This window comes from Chrysochloris asiatica, unplaced genomic scaffold, assembly GCF_000296735.1.
Source record: "Chrysochloris asiatica unplaced genomic scaffold, ChrAsi1.0 scaffold00010, whole genome shotgun sequence".
Lineage (NCBI taxonomy): Eukaryota > Metazoa > Chordata > Mammalia > Afrosoricida > Chrysochloridae > Chrysochloris > Chrysochloris asiatica.
The window spans coordinates 8,950,363-8,959,547 of NW_006408528.1; positions in this window are offsets into that span (position 1 = coordinate 8,950,363).

The window sequence follows — 9,185 nt, forward strand, 5'->3', positions numbered from 1 at the left end:
AGTTACACAGATCATGGTGTATGACTATAACTACTGAGTGCTTGATAAGGTGGTGTCCCCTTTCCATGCAGCTGTACCTAACATTGTTTCTCTAAATGATATTGAGGAATGCTTGGCTATCCATCACCTTGTGCTTGATTTAGCTAATGCCTTTTTTAGCATCTCCATTGATTCTTACAGCCAAGAATCATTTGCCTTCAAATGGCATGAAGAACACTGGACATTCACAACTGTCACTGAGGACTATGTCCACAGTCCCACAGTGTGTCATGGGACCTAGAAAAGTGCTATAAGCCTACCGGTATCCACCTATTCCATTATGTTGATGCCATGTTAGCCTGTGATTCTCTGTGCTTGCTTCAACAAATAGCACCCCAGCTAATGTCACACCTGAGTTCCAGAGGATGGGCCATCAACAATCCCAAACTGCAGGGCCCTGGGTCAACTGTCAAATTCTGGGGTGTTGTGTGGCTGGTTAAGACAAAGATGGTTCCTAAGGCTGTAACTGACAAAGTTAAAACATACCCCTGCTCTAGCAAAGTAAAGGAGTTGTGATCATTCCTGGTAATGCTGGAATATTGGAGGCCTTCGATTCCCTATTTAGCACAGGTTTTGTACCCCCTGTGCCATCTAATAAAGAAGGAAGCATTTGGGACTAGAGTAGAAGTAAAGCAGGTGCAGGTGCTTGGGACCATAGCTGTAGGATAAGAGTGTGAATTGGATATTGCCAGCTACCCAGAGGGGCATGGCTGGGGCCTGTGGCAACAGCAACAGGGTCAACGTATTCCCTTAGGAGTTTGGTCTCAATTGTGGAAAGCCCTTTAGAAAAGCAACTGTGTACAGTGTACAGCACCTAGCAGCTTTTGCAATGTCTTCTAGACATTACAAAAGGGACCCCTATACCAGTATGAATGAACTACCCCACACAGGGGTGGGTCAAGGACTTTGCTAAGCTCATTGGGGGTGGCCCAATCCAGCACACCAGCCAAATGGCATACATATTGCAATAAAGAACTGTTCTCTTGATCAGCCCCTTGAGTGCAGAGTTTCACCAGATTCTTGGACAGGATACCTATGTTGCTGATGGGAAGCATCCCGATGGGAGAGTCATATACAAGAAAAGCTGGGACATAGGTGGATCAACTTGAGACAACCTCCAATGGTGGACTGTAGTGGCTATACAACCAGCCAAAGAATGTATTGTATGTTGATGGACCAGGGCATGGGCAGAGTAGCCAGTGGGCTGAGTTGAGGGCTGTTTGGATGGTACTGATGCACGAACCCAGCCCTTTAGTTCTGTGCATGGACGGATGGACAGTGTATAAAGGGCTAACATTATGGCTAACACAGTGGAAAGAGCCAGAGTGGCTAGTGAACCAATGAGTTCTCTGGGGAATGGAGCTGTGGAAAGACATTTGAGCTAAATAAATAGCATAGGCATTGTTGCTAGTCATGTGTCAACTTATAGCCCTTTTCCTCTGCCAGGGAATGCTCAAGCGGATGAGCAGTTCTGTATGACTATGTGCCATACAGGAAGCATCAGTAGAACAAGTGGCCAAGTGGCTACACACAAAAAATGGGTCATAAAGGGAAAAATACACTCAGGACCATGGCTAAGAAGACGGGCCTGCCCTTCTCTATGAAACAAATTGTGGAAGCTTGCCAACAGTGCCCTAGCTGCTCATTAGAAAGATGCAAAGATTCCCTATCAGATGGGTGGTGAATATGCTGGCTAAATGTTGGCAAGTGGATTACATAGGGACCCTCCTTATGTCTGACAACTGTCGGTTTGTCCTGACACGTGCAGACACCCTTACGGGACTCTTGCAAACATAACTGTGCAAACGGGCTACTCAGGTTTAACTATTCAAGGTCTCTCTCAGCTCTGGGTGACCTATGGCAACCCCACTGAAGTAGAGAGTGATCAGGGGATCCACTTCTTTGGACACGAGGTCCAGGAATGGGCAGATGGTCAGGGCATTATATGGCATTTTCACCTCCCATACTGCCACTGGGCTAGTGGAATAGATGAATGGGATTCTGAGACAAACCCTGTGGAAAGATACACATTCATTAAAATGAACAAAAACACTACCAGAAGCTCTGTGATGCATTGGCGAATATGAAAAGCAGACTCGACCCAGTGTCTCGCAGCTGCTCACATAGGGATGGCAGAAGGCCATTAGACTCCAAATATCCACTGCAAGTGACTGCCCCCTGCCAGTGGCTGTACTTACAACACAGATTTGCTTGCTCTTCTGGAAGCCCATGGAATAGTCTTCTCCAACATTCCAACTAAAATACACTTCTTTGGTCTTCCTTATAAATTGCCCAAACTTCACATGCATATGAGATTATTAAAAGTACCATGGCTTGGGTTAGGCACACCTTAGTCCTCAAACTGAAATCTTTGCTCTTGAAAACTATAAAGAAGTCTTGTGCAGCACATTTCTCTATTGTAATATGTCGTTTGATTTCTTGACTGATGCTTTCATGAGTGTTGACGGTGGATCCAAGCAAAATGAAGTATTTGAAAACTTCTGTCTTTTCTCCATTTATCATGATGAGGATTTTTGTTTTCCTTACACTGAGGTGCAATCCATACTGAAGGCTGTAATCTTTGATATTCATTAGTGAGTATTTTAAGTCCTCTTCATTTTCAGAAAGTAAGGTTGTATTATCTATCTATCACAGGTTGTTAATGAGTTTTCCTCCAATCCTGGTGCCATTTTCTTCATCAGATAATCCAGTTTCTTGGATTATTTACTCAGCATACAGATCAAATAAGTATGGTGAAAGAATACAACCCTGGGGTACACCTTTCCTCATTTCAAACCATTCAGTGTTCCCTTGTTCTTTTCAGACAGCTGCCTCTTGATCTATGTACAGGTTCCTCATGAGCACAGTTAAATATTCCAGAATACTCATTCTCTGAAAGATTGTCCACAGCTTGTCACGATCCACACAGTCAATGCCTTTACATAGTCAATAAAGTACAAGTAAACATCTTTTTGGTGTTCTCTGCTTTCAGCCAAGATCCATGCGCCTTCAGAAATGATAACCCTCATTTCATGTCCTTGTCTGCACCTGGCTTGAACCTCTGGCAGTTCTCTTTCAATATACTGTTGTGGTCACTTTTAAACTACCTTTAGCAAAATTTTACTTGCATGTTATATTAATGATATGCCTAAAATGGTAGCTTAAGATTTTGTGCTCACATAAGATGGGATTTTAAGCAAATCCAGTTTCAGTGAACTGAGGCTATTCCCCTCAACTTCCTAGCAACTAATGAGAAGTGATTTAAATGTTTTCTTTGTTATTAAATAATTTAAGACACTTGGAGATGTAATTATGGCAAGAAGGTAGAAAGAATCTCTTATCATAACAAAACTCAGGTATCCTTTATCGAGAAATGGAACAAGAGATGTTCAAAATAGGAATTTCTATACAGAGACGACGGTATTTCTAAAGGAATCCACAGTGCAGTGGTTAAGAGCTGGAGCCAAATTATCTCATGAGCCATTTTCTATAAAATGGAAGTTATAAAAGTACCCACCTTGGAGGGATATTTGAATGTCAATTCATCAACTCATGTAATGCATGCAAAGCATTTAACATAGTTCGTAACTGGTCTCAATAATTGTTGGCTACTGCTTCTGTTGTGACTGCTACTTATTGTTATTATTATTATTTTATGAGAGAGCTATAAAGACCACAGTCCCTAACCCTGGCTTCCTGTGTGTCATTTATATTAGATTTTGCCATTGTCTAATTTCACTCACTTACAGGTAATAGTGACATTTCCTTCTACATCACTCTACCCCTCTGGATGGCAAAGAGCCTATTCTTTGTTTCAAGGGTTTTTTGTAAGAAGGTGTGTCCCATGAGGACAAGCTCAGCATATGTTGGGATGTTGGTTGGCATCCTTGTGATTTTTAGATTTTCAAAATGTCTTCCTGACTCTATTCTAGCATGGTGCCTGGTGTGTTAGTATCACTGCCATCCTTGTTGCTGTGATTATTTGATATTTTTTGGCTTGTGTCACTGCAGTCCAAAGTTCAGTCCTGTTCTAGCCCACATCGAGACTCCTAGAACCTTGCATGAATCTTCCTTACCAGATCCGATTTAATTGGGGTCAGAAAGGAGGCTTGGTCATGGTGTGGAATAAAAAAGTGTTTTTGCAATTAGGCAGCTCATGGCCCAAGTTCCAGCACCATTACTGTCTGGTTTTGTGATCATGTGTCCTTTATGAGTCCTCGTTGTGAGGCAATTTCATAATCTGTGAAATCGATCAGATAATGTCCATCTCAGTAGGTTTTGACAAAGATGAAACAGGATAATGCATATAAATAAAGTTGTTGTCAACTGCTGTCAAGTCAGTTCCAACTCATAGTGACCCTGTGTAGGCTTTCCAAGGAGCTGCTGGTGAGCTTGAACCACCAACCTCCTGATTCAAACCCACCTTGCTGTCCAGCGCATTAACCCACAGCACCATACCAAGACTCAATGAATAAAGTAGATGCCTCCAAATGTTAGTTGCTACGTATGTTTAGTATATTTAAATTTGCATGAATTTAGGTTTACACCTGTCCTTCCTCTTTCTCTTTTACTATTGTAGTTTTAAGATTCCAACACATATATGCAGAACAGTGATTTCAAATTTGTTTCATTGCCATATTTGAATAACAGAGATGATCACTTTCATTTTAATTTCCTCCAATGTTCAAATAACTGGATTGGCAACGTGGTAGCCTTAAAGAAGGGACAGTCAGGGGGCTCCTAGGAGAGGAATGGTGGGTATGCTCACACACACACACACACACACACACACACACACACACATGGTATTGAGCAAGGATAAAAGGTTTTGTGCTTCAAAGTTTCTAAGTTCTGGACCTGTTTATCCCCATGCACCAGGTAGAATAAATCAGGTTTTCTAAGTGCCCTTTCTCAAAGGCAGTGGAATTTTTTTCAGAGAAATAGAAGTAGTCCTTCTGTTTTTGTGCCTGGGGATCTAAAGGAGAGGGGATGGGGCCTGGGGATTCGTGTGTGATCCAGGAAATGTTAGGATCTGTGCACAATGAAAGAACTATGATGAAAATTGCTTAGTGAATTGTGCAGTGGCTGGAACAGAAGGCCCTACCCAGTCCTAGTCTAGCCATCAAGGTAGAGTAGGGGTTGGAGAGGGACTTCACAAAGCAGGTCACATTTCTGATCTTCCTAACTTCTAAGATAACACATGAGGTGGATCCTCAGAAGTTTTGTTTCCTTCATAGAATCTTATGCAGTTTCACTGGTATCCATGCCCTGCTACATTTTAGCAGGCTTCCCAGTAAATACCACAGAGATTCATGCTCATCAGCAATACTTATGGTTCTAGGACTCATTCAATGAGGATTAATGACCCTTAGTGTGGTACTGTATGTTCAGTACTGGACTGAAAACCACAAGGTTGGCAGTTCAAACCCACCAGCTGCTTCTCAGAAACCCTATATAGGATCTTTATGAGTCAAAACTCATATGCATGTAAAAGCTGGACAGTGAGTAAGGAAGACTGTAGAAGAATTGATGCTTTTGAGTTATAGTGTTGAAGGAGAATACTGAAAGTGCCATGGGTTGCCAAAAGAACCAACAGATCTGTGTTGAAAGAAGTGCAGCCAGAGTGCTCCTTGGAGGCCAGAATGGCTAAACTTCGTCTCTCATACTTTGGACATATGGTCAGGAGGGACAAGTCATTGGAGAAGGATATCATATTTGGTAAGGTGGAGGGTCAGAGAAAAAGAGGAAGACTTCCAGCAAGATGTATTATCAAAGTGGCAGCATCGATGGGCTCAAGCATGGCAACAATTGTGAGGTTGGCCCAGGATCAGGCAGTGTTTCGTTCTGTTGCACATAGGGTCACTATGAGTCAGTACTGATTCAATGGCACCTAACAACAGCAATGAGGCAAACTGACTTGATGGCACTTAACAACAACAACTATGTTCCAGGTTTTAGGTTATGGAGATATACATACCTTTGGCAGAAGAGGAAAATAATCCATTCCTTCATAAAGTTTAAACTTCAGTGTAGGAAGTCACATGATAAACATGATAAACAAAATGTTTCTGATGTCAGATGGTGATAAGTACAACAGAAAAATTAAGCAGAGAAAGGAAGCAGAGTTTTGGGACTGGGAGTTGTAATATTAAATAAGTGGGCACTGAAAGGAAATTACAGAGCTAAGTAAGTTATTATTCCAGGGAAGAGAATTCTTGGAGAAGGAATAGTAAGTATGAAGGCCCTATGAAAGAAATGTATTTGTTGCTTCTAGAGAACAGCAAGATGAGTAAACTGAGGGAGGGTGAAATAGCCTAGGAAGAGATGAGTCACCTAAGAACCATGTGAGGCCTTGTAGACCTGTGAAAGGATTTTGGTTTTGTTCTGAGTAGGGTGGGGAGTCTTTGGAAGATTTTGAGCTAAGGAATGATATAATCTGACCCTGTTAGTTGCATTCAACTAACACAAAAATTCAAGAAGGTAACATGCCAGGTTTGTCGCTACAAGCATCCACCTAGGTAGATACATTTCTAAGACATACTTATATAATTTACAATTGATTAAACTTGTTTTTTCTGATCATTCATTTGTCAAAAATGACATCTTTTCTCATTGTTTTTATGGAGAAACCTGATTCCGTTTATATCATCTTGACGGCCCACACCATTTTAATATTGGTGTGGCACTGTGGGTTAATGTGCTGGACTGCAAAGTCGTTTGTAATCCAAGGTCAGTGGTTCAAGCTCACCAGCCACTCCTCGGGAACCCTATACAGGGTAGCTATGGGTCAGAATTGACTTGACAGCACTTAACAAGAACAACAACAATGTTCAAATAAGGAGTTCTGGTAGTGTAGTGATTACAAGCTGGGCTGCTAACCTCAAGGTCAGCAGTTCAAAACTACTAGGCATTCCATGGGAGAAAGATGAGACTTTCTGCTCTTGTAAAGATTTATAGCCTCGGAAATCCTATGCAGGGTTACTATGAGTCAGAACTGACTCCATGGCACATAACTACCACTAATGTTCAAATAACTGGATTGACAATGTGGTGGCCTTAAAGAAGGGACAGTCAGGGGGCTCCTAGGAGAGGAATGGTGGGTACGCTCACACACACACACACACATACACACACACACACACGCACACACACACATGGTATTGAGCAAGGATAAAAGGCTTTGTTCTTCAGAGTTTCTAAGCTCTGGACTTGCTTATCCCCATGCCCCAGTTAGAATAAATCAGTTTTTCTAAGTGTCCTTTCTCAAAGGCAGTAGAATTGTTTTCAGAGAAATAGAAGTAGTCCCTCTGGTTTTGTGCCTGGGGACCTAAAGGAGAGGGGGTGGGGCCTGGGTATTAGTGTGTGAGCCAAGAAGTATCAAGATCTGTGCACATAACAACAACAACAACAACAACAACAAGCAAGGGTACTGGTTGTTAGGTAACTGTTGCAAAGGCAGGAGGACTTGGCCCAGAATGATTCCAGAGGAAATGGAAAAGTCATTGAATTCTAAATATATTGTGAGTGGTTAGGATTTGCTGATTGATTAGATGTTGGGTATATGGGAAGAGGAGACATGAACAGTGCCTCCAAGGTTTTGACAAAGCAGCTGGAGATTTAATGTATTACTGTGACTGGAAACAGAGGGAGGAAGCTGTTTATTTTGGGGGCATGTTAAGCTAAGGTGTCTATTAGATAAGCAGTTGCAGACGTTAAGTAGTCATTGAATTTATAAGTTTGAGATTCAGTGAGAAGTCTGTGTTAGAAATATAAAATGATGAGTTGTCAGTGAATTGATAGCATTTGATTCCTGTGAATGAATAAAGCTCTTGTTCTCATGGGACTGACATAGTGGGACTTTGGGGCAGAGCAGGGCATTTTTGTATACATCAGACTGAGGTAGGAGAGTAAAAGCTGCTTTAATAAAATCCAAATAATTTAATAAAATTCAAATACTTCCTTTGAGAAACATTTAGCGACAAGCACACAATTCACTGGAATCTCAGTTTTCATCAAGGCTCATCCAAATGTTCAAGGGATCATTTATATTCCACATCACTTCATAATGAACTTGTGGTCATTTATGTTCCACCGCATTTCAAATGGACATGTGATTATTTATGTCCCACAACATTTCATAATGAGCATGTGATCATTTATGTCCCACAGCACTTCATAAAGAACATGTGATCATTTATGTCCCACAACACTTCATAATGAACATGTGATCATTTATGTCCCACAGCACTTCGTATTGAACATGCAAAGTGAAAAAGGAACGCTGAACACTTTGTCACCAGTTAGAGAGCCTTGATGAGCCAACTCTTTTATGAAAGTCCACCTTATGGAAGATTTAAGTATTTTTGTTGTAATCTTCTACTTCATTTTATAGAAGAAAAAAAAAGAAAAATCTAAACAATTATCCAGTTACTACACGAAGAAGCAAAACTTTTTTTTTCTTGATGTTCTGCATGATAAGAAGAGAAAAGCTGTAGACTCAGAAGCTCATTAAATACCACCAAGTTGGTTCCGACTCGGATTCATAGCAACCCTGAATAGGGTTTCCAAGGAACAGCTGATGGGTTTGAACTACTGACTTTCTAGTTAGCAGTCTAGCTTATTTTACAGCACCATACTAGATATCAGGAAGATTCTCTCAGGTGTTATTTTTGTCAATGAAATTTAAATTTTTCATTTGCATATTTAAAAAAAAACTGTTTATTGTGAATTGGCTGAAGGTTTACAGAGACAATTAGTTTTCCTTTCAATAATTCTACACATTGTGATTTAGATCATTGATTATGCTCTGTGCAGTATAACATCCCCCATCCTACTTCCTCACTGGATTTCCCATTTTCATTCCTTCTTCTTTCCTAACCCTTCCTGCTTTTTGAATTTTGTCCTTTAAGCACATGATAGATTGTTCTAAGAAGTATGTACCTTCCTAGTGTTGTTGTTGAGCTCCTAGTGTGGCTCTGTAGGATCAGCAATGGACTGTGAACCACAAGTTTGGAAATTCAAACCCACCAGCTGTTCCTCAGAATCCCTATACAGGATCACTATGTGTCTGAACTGACTCAACAGTGCTTAACAAATGTTACTGTTTACCTGATGGTGGTGATGGCGGTGGTGGTGGTGTTGGTGAT